We start from the raw sequence: 12,204 nt of genomic DNA on the forward strand, positions 1-12,204 counted from the left end.
CATCCATTTATCCAAGTATAACTACACCTCTGATTATATGGATATATTAGTGCTGAGCTTGGTAGTAGAATCAGCAAAGCAGCCAGGAACTTTGCTCTTGTGCAAGACAGAGCCTGGAACAATAACAAAGTGTCAACTAAAGTAAAAAGCCATATTTATGAGATTGTGTTTTATCCACTCTTCTACATGGCTCAGAAACATGGACAACCTACATCAAACATATCAAAAGATGAAACAGCTTTCATATCAGATGCCTGCATAGAATTCTTTGAATAAGATGGCAAGACAGGGTGACAAATGTGGAAGAGTTATATTCTGCTGGTATGTCATCCATGGGAAGGTTGATTAATAATAAAAGACTCGGGTGGCTTGGTCATATCAAGTAAATACTGGATCACAGGATCCCAAAGAACGTGTTGAACTCTGAAGCTCGCAAAGGGTCTAGGAAGAGGCAGACTACTGCATAGATTTTGGGATGCTTGCAAAGATGACTTGGCATCCTTTGGAATCTGTGGATGATTGGGAAAGGAGTAAGAATGCTGCTTTGGTTGGTGGAGTCAGCTTGCAGAGGGAGTGAGGCACAGTAAGATGGACTGGATCAAGTTTTGTGAAGGCGGACTGGGGTGGAGCAGCCCTGGGAGGCTGGCCCCAGGCTCTGGGTTGCAGCATCAGTCAGTGGAGGGGCTGGCTGGGGCACAAGAGTGCCCAAATCATGAAGCCATGTGCCTAGGCAGCAGGCAAGGGTCTGGCTTCCTGCTGCCTGGGCTGACTGGGTGTAATTTACACTAGGGTCAGTGTTCATGTGTGCATTTAGGCAGTTAGTTTTGCCACTGTAAGACAGTCCCTGACAGAACTATCTTACACAGTGCTGTAGCAAGGAGTGGGGTGACTGCCCTGGGGGCCAAAGCGAAGGGGCGCCAACAGGTGCTGCCCAGCCCGGGTGGGGCACAGGAACAGGGGAAAGGAGGGTGGCTTCCACTGATCTGTGCATTCCTGGGCAAGCATGGGTGGAGGGTCCCCCCATTCATGCGCAGGGTGGGCTGCTGCTGCAGGCTGTGCCCCGGGTGCCAAACTTCCTTGCCATGGCACTGATCTTATGACAGCAAAAATTAGTTTTATGCTGTCTAATAGCATTGTATACGTAGACTATGATGCTTTACACCACAGCCAAATTAATCTATTGTGCAGTTAAGTGAAACCCAGTTATCATCCAACTGGGCTACAGAACCAGTGCTGACCCTTCATAAATACCTCAATTACTTAAGCATGGTCTTGCCAGAGGTTCAATCTTGTGAGTATTCAGAGTTACACGTTGCCTCCAAGAACATGTGATAATTTGCAAGAGGTTTCCAAACCAAGCAGTCTTCACTTTAAGTTGCTCAGAATAAACAGATTCAGGTAAACCAACAAGAGCTCTGTGCGCTGTCTTTGCTTCAGTGCCCTCACCTGTAGCCCCAGGTTTCTGTTTGCTGGATTCTGTTGTGTTATCGAGCATGCGCAGCTGAGGCCTAGTTCAGAAAGGCTTAGAAGGACTTTGAACTGCTGTCCTGCTTCTCCGTAAGTGAGCAGGCATAGGGGCTTGTCTGAATCTTGGCAGGAAACCCAGCGTGGCTGCAGGGTGTGTGAGGCAACAGGCCTGAGGTAATAGGGAGAAATAAGTGCTGTTGATGGAAAGATTATTGTACTTTGGATGAGTGACAGGCCTGATTACCAAAGAGACTGAGGTATCAGCATGTGATTAGAAGGGCAATAAGGCCATGTCACCAAGTGTCCATTAATACAAATTGACACGGCAGAAAGGTCTCAGCATGCATCTGGGCTTGCGTGTGTGGGTGCGAGGCACATCTGGGCATGTAGAGCTCCATGTGCCTGAGTGTGTTTGTGAAGCTGTGTGTAGACAAAATGGAAGGCATGTGTGCATGACACTTTAAAGTGGGCTTAATGCTTTTGCACTGCTTTAATGGTGTCGGTGTTTGCATGCATCAGCAGCGTATTGCACGTTAGTTCCAGCCGCTGTAGGAAATTCGGCAGTGTAATGCACCTTAAATGACTTGGGCCTCAGCAAACTAAAACTTCTTCGAGGAGCTGCCTCTACAGCTGTGGAGCGAAGCACTGGCCTCCGTGCAGCTTGCGGCTCTGGAGGCAGCCCTGCAGGCAGCCAGGCAGCAGCCCAGGAAAGCAGGCTCTGCCCAAGAAAAGCAGTGAGCTTGATCTTTTTTTTTTCCCCAGGAGCCTGCCTGCCTGCCTGAGCTGCGCGGGGGGCCTGGTGCTTGCCTTCACGGCTGCGCTGCCCCTGGGACCACTCAAGTCGGGTCCTGTGGGCGGGTGCTACCTGGGCAGGGGGGAAGCCGCTGCCATGAAGGGAAGCACCAGCCCCCCTCCCCTGGCAGCCCAGGGACCCAGCACAGCTCGCCTCCCCTCCCCTCCCCACTGGAGAGGCAGGTAAGTCAGTGGGGTGAGTGCACAACATGGGGGTTTAATCAGCTCTAAATTGAAGCCGTGCTTTTTAAAACCCACCACTTCAATTTAGGGCACCTGTTTCGTCTACAGGTACCCTTTGTGTGCCTGTGCTGAGCTGTGGAGTACAGGCAACCCCCGCTTAGTGCTCTTAATTGGTTCCTGAAAAACTAAGCATTAAGTGAAACGAGTGTTAAGCGAAACCCAAAGTATTTGATGACCCAAGATAGCAACCACAATTGTCTTTTAATGACCCAAGATGGTGACTGTGAGTGTTATAATGAAACTCACTGAACGCTAAATGAAATCAAGTATCAATTTAAAATGAGTGTTATAGTGAAATAATGCGAAGTGAAACAGCATTAGGTGGGGGTTGCCTGTACATTTGTTACTGGATATTGAGTAGTGGGTCTCTATGAGACTGGCTCAACCACTCCAGAACCAGCCCAGCCCCTGTGGTTCAGAAGAGACCAGCAGGACAGTCTCCTGGCAACTGAGGGCACTAGTTGTACCAATAATTTGAGAATCCAGGCACTAGTGAGAGAAGATTTAAGGATTTGATATCAATAGGGCAATTAAAAAAATTAGTCACAACTAATTGCAATTTTAATCACACAACTCAAAACTCAAAATTATGCAAAATGATGTGGGTACTTGGTATGGTTGGGGATGGGTGTAGGGTGTGTGTGTGTGGGGAGGAAGAATTTGTGAAGGTATGGACAGCTGTGGGTGTATGTGTGTGGGGTCTGGAGCCTGGGGAGGGGTGGGGGTCCCTGCACGCCCTGGCAGGATGTGGGGTAGTGTAGGTAAGGAATGAGGGGCAGCAGCAGGGCTAGGGGGCTGTGGCTTGGCAGTGTGGGGCAGGCACACACATGGGTGACTGGTGCCTCCTGACTGGACAGTCAGTGACCAGGGGGCAGGTCCCCCAGCAGCCAATCCTGCCAAGCAGGGGGAGGGTCCCCCCCACCGCAACTGATCCTGCCGACCTGCAACCGGCAGCAGTGCACCACCAGCGCTTTGGGGCGTGCCACTGGCACTTCCGGGTCGGTGGGATTGGCTGCTGTGGGGGGACCACTTCTGGTGCACTCCCTGGCCAGCACTCTCAGGGAGGGCGCCAGTGCTCTCAGGGGTGCACATGCACCCTGTACACCCCCTATGCCTCGCTACTGACACATGCACACAGAGATGGAGACACATAGATCTCCTAGAGACACAGCCAGGCACAGACACACACAGAGACATAGACAGACACGCACACAGACACAGAAGGACACAGACAGATGCACGCAGATGCACACACAGGCACAGCCAGACAGATGGACCTCCCTGCTGTGAGAGCATGCCACTGTCTCTCTCACCTATAGTTCTGTCTCAGTCCCTCTAAAGTTTAAGTCCTGACTCTTACACCTAGTCTGTCACCCTTCTGGGGAAACTTCCCCTCATCCAACCCTCAGCTCCCACTCCACAGGAGAGAGAAATGAATTTATCTAGGATGCAGTTATCTCTAGTTCTTTCCAAGCAGGGTCAATTCAGGTACAGATAATCTTTAAGAATTGATTTATTTATAGACGGACACGATAGCATCCTTTCCTGCCCCAATAAACACAAGCAACATGGGCTGTACACAACAAGAGACATAAGGATACTGACAGTTCATAAAACCTAACTGGAAAGCATTCGATATCCATAAGAGTTCTCAAATCTCCATACAGTTATCTAAGTGTTAGAACAGTGAAGGCAAAGTAACTTTGAGATTCTTCCAAAATACAAATGCAAACTCTCCCCAAAGACTTTTGAGACGATGTTAACTTCCTGGGATGCATAGCCAGGAGAATTCTTCAGTTAAACTTTATAAAGCACATTAGGGCTAAACCTGTTTACCATAATAATAATTTACTTATTAATGTGTACAGGCTTTTTTTTTTATAATAAAGCTACTCCCACTTAGTAAAGGAGTGAACAAACACCAGACAGTCAAAAACAAATGGGAAACAAGCAGTGACATACAGGTTCCTTATATTTATGCTCTCCCAGTTTGTATGCCATGTTCTGTTCAGTCCTCTAGTTATGTTATTGCCATGTTGTTATTGAATCACAACAACCCCCCGCCCCCCATATGTCTCTCTTAAATTTATGCTTAAATAACTTGTTTATCATTTGGCAAAATGCATTCCCTTAGTAAACTTCAGTTTACTGATTCCAGCCAAAATGCATGGATTTTGGAAGCATCTTTGTAGCAGCTAAGTGGCAATAATATTGTATTTGAATCTGCAAAAGCAGCTTATTTGCATGCAAAACTCTCCTGCTCACTTGTCAGCCTCATACTCCAGCAACCAGGCAGCAGCTACTACAAAGGAAGGCCCAAGAGCTCTGTGCATTTTGCTGTGTTTACATTTAGAATATGCTGGGACAACACAAACCCTAGAAGTAATGCGCGTGTGTATGCCATTTCAGCAGAACCCTAACATTCACATCATCTCCTTGGTACAAGGACAAGACATACTTACCGGCCCCTTGCAATTTACAAATATGCTAAAGGAAAAAAAAGTGACCTCTTACATTTTTCCTCGTGAATCAGAAATGATTTGAGCTACTCCTAAAATAAATGAGGCTAGCTTACAAAAAATGGACCAATGTCTTGTTGAAATATGGTGAGATTGTGATGACTATATGGCATATTATATAAAAATCAGCAGGTATAACATATTACTGATGATGAACTGTTTACAATTTCACATTAGGTAATAATAAGCTTACACATTTTCTTATAATTAAAATGACTATGGCTATTACCTTAAAGTAACCTAAATGTGACTGGTGGAGTTTCATATTGGCTATAATATCCCTCCATTTGTTTTTCAACTGTTTTATAAGCCACCATCCAGTATTAGTGAAGCATGACACTGCCAGCTGTACCCTCAGAACTGAAATGAGGGCACATAATCAGTAAGAACCTTGCAAGCCCTTAAGCTAGTTGACATTATTGTGCGTCTGTGGTGGCAAGACATTGTATCATTTTTAGTTTATATATGAAGTTGTTTTTATTTGATTGGACTTCTACTGTGAGGCCACAGACATAATATTCTACTCATTTTAATGGGCTTTGTGTCAGGAAGCTCCCTCTGGTTGCATGTGATCTTTTAAAAACCTGAATTCTTTATTGACAGAATGATTTTAATCTTTACTGCATTTACACTTTTTATTACAATTCAAATAATTGCCCTCGGTAGTGTTATTACATTTAATCTGTTCTTGATACAAGCCTTTTAAAGGAGACAACATATGAAATAATAATAAAATGTAGGCACATTATGTAGGGAAATGGGAAATAAGATACATGAATATTTTTGAAAGCGCAGCAACAAACAGTTGATTAACTTCTTATTTCTCTCCTTTGTGCACCTTTTCTCAGGTACCCAATTCAGAGTGGAAATGCTTATAACCATTGTAGTAAGAGGTCACATTTGGAATTACTCATGTTGGGAAGCAGTTACTTGCAGAAGCAGTCCCAGCTCCTAGGCTGAGATGCAAGAAAGTGTAGGCAGCCACTTACATTCCTCTCACTTTTTAAAAAAACTGTGTGGAAATCCAGAGGAGCTGCAAATGACTCCCAACAGCTCTTTGCTGCCCCAGGAAAGGGGATAATTCAGAGTAAAATGGGATTGTTCTAAGAAGTATACCGGTTAGCAGTGGATCTATCTGCCAGATGGAGATGGCTAAATAGAATCTTCCTCTCCTCTCACAATTGATGTACCCTTGAGCCTGTGGGGATGCAGGTGTTAGAGCTAATATGCTTCTTCTCTGCCTTCCAGCAGGAGACTTGCAGCAAATCTCTGTTCCCTTTGTGCAGCCAAATCAGCCTGAGGAAGAGAAACAGTGCACAGACCTACCCATGTCTGCGAAAGATCAGTTACTATACAATCAGGACTGGCCAGAAAGCATTAATTTCCTTTTGCAAAATGTTTTTGGAGTTTGGGATTTTGTTTCCATTCAGATACGACTTGAAAAGGATGCCTTTCAAAAACTGTCATGAAAAAATGTATGAGAGATTTGTCCAGCTGAGTGGTTAGGATATATGCATGGGATGTGGAACATGTAGGCTCTAGCCACTACTCTGCCTGATTCTGATTTCTCAAGTCCAAGGTGACCACATTAGGTTTCTTACTACTCTGGGGTGGGTGAATTCATCTCCTATCATGGACCTGAGAAAAATTTCAGCTGGGAGGGAGGAGTGGGGGAGGAGGGAAGGGCAGAATAAAACGTACATTTATTGAACATTCAACCACCTCTTATCAGAATGAGTCTATTCCTAGAACAGTTTTACTTATACTTATTAACCCCAACGCAAATGGGTTATGCAAGTCACCACGGACCATATCCTTTGTGTTATGGAAGACCTCACATGGTGCCCCAGCAGAAAGGCAAATTCCAGCCATATTAAGCTACTCTCCTATTTTAGATAAGAAGCCATTTCCAGCAACTGAAAGAGGAACTTTGAGAAGAAAGGGTATTTGATCCGTTATACCTGAAAAGTTTTGATTCTTTATTTGTCTCACTCTCTTCTGCCTTTGTTACACCATTTCTCCATTTCTCAGAACAATTTTCCTCCTAAGCAGTATATTATAAAACCCAGAAGGGAGCATTTAAAGAGAGCAGGAGACCTGTGGTTGAATTTGTCTTCAAAAAATCCAGGAGTCAGTTGCACTGAAAATGCAAACACAGTGAAAACAGCCATCGGGTCCTCTCAGGACACTTGTATCTTGGCCCTCTATATCTCTTCTATTGCATTGTGTTTCAGAGATTGTATTGAGTGTACAATATCATATGCCAGTTTTGAGGATTAAATGGCATTTAGGCAGGAATTGGGCAAGTCACCTGATTTTTCACTTCTGGCTATAACAATGGTTAATTTTTAGTTGACACAGGGGATAAGCTTGTGCTAACCTTCAAAAACTATGCAAGGTTGAGAAAATATATATTTCTATCTAAAGTCTAGGAAGTGTGGTTTAAAAAGAAGCTCAGTCTACTTAGTTTACCAACAAACAATGACATCCAATGATTGGAAGCTGAAGCCAGACAAATTCAGACTTGAAATAAGGCCACTGAAATAGTGAGGGTAAATCAAACCACTGGAATGGTGTATTAGGGATGGGGTAGATTCACTAGCATCAAGGTCCTTAAGACAGGACAAGAACTTCCTAAAAGCATATGCCGTGGCTCAAGGAGACATTGTAGGCATGGTGCAGAAGCTATTCATGAGGCTCATTGCCCGGGTGTTATGAAAGCAGTCAGACAAAAGTGGTCTTAGTGGCTCCTTTCTGGACTTAAATATATAATTCTATTGATCCTACTGTGTTATCAATCACCAGCTATGTCCCATACATGATTTTCAATTCCTTATTTAATGTAATTCTAACAAGTATAATTGCTACCCATTAAATTTATAAGATTAAATATTATGTCTTTCTGATGAAATAAAGGAATTGCTATAATAAGCACTGGGGCTCACCTTAGGTACAATTATTTAGGTACTCTGCTTGTGGAGTGGCCTGGAGTAGGCACCCTCCAGAGGAAAGATGAATGGACTTCCTTAAAGCACTTGAAGGAATTATTTTTAATTATTGTTATTACATCATAGTGTACCTACCCACACAAAATGTACACACATATTTTAAGTTTAATGTAATACACTTCTCACATTTATATAATACTAATTTTATTGTATATGTCATTATAAATTTAAACATAAAATAACCACATTAAAGCCCTATATGGTCAAGGGCTGAATCAGAAGTGAATGTTCTGATGAACATAGGCATCCAACTCATTCTGAATTTTTTCTTTAAAGGGAACATGTCAGTCCAAAGGTCCAAGGTCCATATTCATTGAGATTCTAGAATATCTGAAAAATTATCACTGAATTTCTGAATACAGTGTGAGCCATGTTGAACAGTACATCAGATTTCAGAAGTCAAACATAATATGGGACAGATGAATTAGTGTGCTGCTTTCCCCCCCAACAAAGTCACGTGCAATCAACTGTGCATACCTTCCAGGCCAAAACGAGCATGCACAAATGGTTAACATAAGAGCCCAGAATGGTAATGTCCTTTGGTACATTTTGTTGATTCAGTCATCCTATATAAAGGGAGGACATGACAGAAGTCACCAAGGTTTTGTTTTAATAGAATAATCAAACGCTACAGTGGAAAGGATCTCTCTGAAAACCTATCAGTCTAGAGAGGAATTACTGTGAGTCTATGAAGGTTTGATATGCACCAAAATGCCTAGCAGCCATTTCATTGCTTAATAGAAGGTACAGAAAATTCTAGTATACCTAGAGGAAAAAAGGAGAACTGAAGTGGAGCCAGGAAACGTTTTCCTCTTTGAAAGAGAAACTACTGTAGTCTCCAGGCAGAAGGTAAAGAAGAGAGGAAAAAGCCTTGCAAGTGCTCTCTGACTGGGCATTTTGCACCACATTTCCTTTAAAACTTACCTGAAGAAAAAGAGAACTAAAGTGAGGTGGGTTACAAGTACCCAGCCCAGCGAGAGAACTGCCATATTGAGAGGCAAGTGATTGCTATGTCTGTGGAGTGTGCTCTTCTTGTTTCATATTTACTCAGTTATTGGGACCCAGTTTAGATCCACTGTGTTAGCTCCTGCCCCATAATGCACATTCATATTCTTGCAGTATGACATTTTGGAAGAGGAGGGTTGCCATATCTTTTAGAAGGTCTATCTCCAGTGTTTGTATTATTTGGGGGAAAACATAGGATTGATAGTAATGAAGTTTGGCAAATACACCAAACCTAAAACTATACTGGAGTCAATTTTAGTTCATTATATGAACTGTACTGTGTTTAAGGAAGGGTACCGTCTGCTAAAATGCTACTGTATTGTATATAGTAGCAACTAAAGGACTCCACCGGAATCAGAGTCTGATTGTATTAAAGCCTGCACATACCACAAATGGATAGTCCATGTGTGAACCAGCACCATAGTACTCTGACTTTCCTTGGAGGTCTCCCATTCAAGTTCTTAGCTTGTAAAAACTGACATGATTTACAAGCTGATTGTCAGGGAAGATGCGGAAGCAGTTATGGTGACAGTACCTTAGTGTACTTACATACTCAAGCATAATAATGCACCATCCATTCACGTGAACAAAAAAGTGCAAGGAAAAAAGCCACGAATGAAAGTGCTGTGATGGGGAGCCAGTCCATTGTGGAGCATGGGGAGCCAGTCTGAGCTGAACCTGGAGCCCTCTACTGGTTTAGAAAAACAGCTCTGCCAGTAAAGATTGCCCTAGGTCTGAGGAAGAAGCTGACAGTTGTAGAAAGTCGATGGAAAGTAGAATTGACAACACTGCTTGACCTTGATGAAGCCAACAATGGAAATGACTAGGGTTGGTAAGGTGGAGGGAAGGCACTCAAGGGAAGAAGAAATATCCCTAACTGACAGGACAAATTACTGACCTCTGTACAAGAACCTAGCCCACTTCCTTGGACCTTCAATGAAAGTAGTGGACCATCCTGAGGAAAGCTGGTTGCCTCAGAAAAACAAATCCAAGATTTTCAGTTTGGATTAGGCTGCAGGGAACCAGCCCTTTATTGGTTTGTTTTCATTGGCACCTGCTGAAGCAACCTGCACCAAACTGTTTAACTAAGATCTCTAAACTAAAGGAGCCCCCAACTCCACTCTAACACACAAGGGGTAGTGCCTTGTAACAGCAGCATATTAAATAAAAATAAAAAATGACTAGCAGCTTCTTTTATGCATGCCCAGATGGGGTTTGTACTTGTGCATATGTAAACCTGCCGTCCTTGTCAATTGTCTAGGACCCGCTTGGAAGTTATACCTCCATTTTCCATGGCTGCCATCTGACTCCTAAACTTTAAAAGGAAGAACATTAAGATTTACTAAGGTATTATAACTGACAGATTACATTTCATGGGGACATGTATTTAATTACCCACTATAAAGTCATTGCTGTAAAGGTTACCTTACAAAGCTATCTGGAAATCACTTTCACAATACCACCTAGTAACTTTTAAAGCACCTAGCAAAGAGCTTCATTGATTAAAGATATTATCAAATATATTTTATTTAGCAGAGACCCTATTTCCACTTACTGTGACCTTATGCACTCCGTGTGAGAATCCAACAAGAATGTGCATTCATCTGCTGACCATTTCCTGTAGATTTTTGATGGTTTATTCCTGTGTTCATTATTTGTAACTATAAATTGAACAACCCAACACCCAAGCAACTGTATAATGAAAAGATTTAATATACGAAGATCTTTATTAAAAAAATAGTGGCAAGCTACTTGCAGTATCCCCAAAGAAACTGACAACACAATGGAGGAGAAAAAGCAATAGAAAGGGGATATTTCTCCCATTTTAGAAGACTGAGGTTCCTTAATAGATAGGAAAAAACAGAATAGCATGCTCCTCTCCACCTGCAAGAATATGGAAATACTTTTCATGTCAGACTAAAAGAGGCAATAGTCTGTGTACCTTTTCCCTTTCTGTATATTACTTTCCACAGTTAAGGAAATAAAACAGCAGGCCAGAACCACGGCCACAAATACACTTTGCTTGTCTTTATACCTAGGGGCAACTGAAGACTGGAGGAGGGATTCACTACTTCCATGCCAGGAAGTGATGATATAATGAGAAATAGCAGTTTAAAAATCTGATCAGGGATCTTTAGGAGTACCAAACACCAGCCCGAGCAAATTTAGGCCTGTCTGCAAATCCATTCAATTGGCAGTGTGTATACAACCTGTGATTTCCTCTTCTGTCCCCGAAATTATAGCCCAATAGATAGTGATTTCTTCTGGGGAGAAAGGAGGTTAAAAGAATAGGTAAAAAACCTGGTGTTGCACATGCCTGCATAAGGATTTGCTAAGCTACACAGAAGGTATGGGGAACCATGATAAAAAGGAAAATATTGTGCTGGACTCAAATGGTCACTACCATGCAGCTGTTTTTTCTCTATACCATATGGCACTGGAACAGCAACCATCACACAAGTGCTCATGGGTTGTGATCACGTGGCTTGGAGGCACATGGACAATTAAACTGTATGTTTGACAGGATTGCCTGCTGTGGCTTTGAAGACCTCCTCCAGCAGAGGCTACCTGGGAAAGATGCTGAACAGCAAATCTCCAAGAAGCCCAAACCATTTTGGAGGTTATGCTGGTTGGTTCCAATGTCCTGTGAGGTACAGTTTAGAAGCACCTAAACTGCACCTTCTACCACTATAACCAGGTTAGAGGGCTTGCTTCCTTCTGTAGCTATATTGTGGGCACTCTTGGTGAATCCAGTGTGAATTATACTATAGGTGTGAAATCCTCACCCTTCCGATCCAGTGGCTGGATGGGAATAAAGATGCCATAAAAAACTCTAGTTGTAGCTGGAGGGGAATTCTATTAGAAGCAGGCATTGTGGTAAACAGCCAAATGGCCACATTTCTAAGACCCAATTAAGCAAGTTCCAGCATAGGGAATGTGTCAGGGTAAAGTCACAACAGTACAGAGATTTTGGCTATCCTTATAATCCATAAAGCAGACCAAGGAGGCTACAGTAACTCTATCAGACCCTTGCAGCTACCCAATAATGTCATGAAATACAGAAAAACAAACAATCACAAAGGCAGTGGCTCTCTGAGCTTTGTCCTGCAGTCTCTCCAAATCCTTCCTCTATTAATTAAGTGTATAAGATACAAATTTCTTTCAATGCT

The 12,204-nt window shown here is 42.9% G+C and overlaps 1 long non-coding RNA gene across 1 annotated transcript; it reads left to right on the forward strand.

Moving 5' to 3' along the window:
- The first annotated feature begins 214 nt into the window (after positions 1 to 214).
- LOC109319914 lies at positions 215 to 11,817 on the forward strand. Its single transcript, XR_002103674.1, has 3 exons — positions 215 to 299; positions 5,909 to 5,914; positions 11,806 to 11,817. It is a non-coding gene; the product is annotated as an uncharacterized LOC109319914 (long non-coding RNA).
- Positions 11,818 to 12,204: the final 387 nt, after the last annotated feature.

The sequence above is a fragment of the Crocodylus porosus genome, unplaced genomic scaffold (genome assembly GCF_001723895.1).
Source record: "Crocodylus porosus isolate Cpor-Errol unplaced genomic scaffold, CroPor_comp1, whole genome shotgun sequence".
Lineage (NCBI taxonomy): Eukaryota > Metazoa > Chordata > Crocodylia > Crocodylidae > Crocodylus > Crocodylus porosus.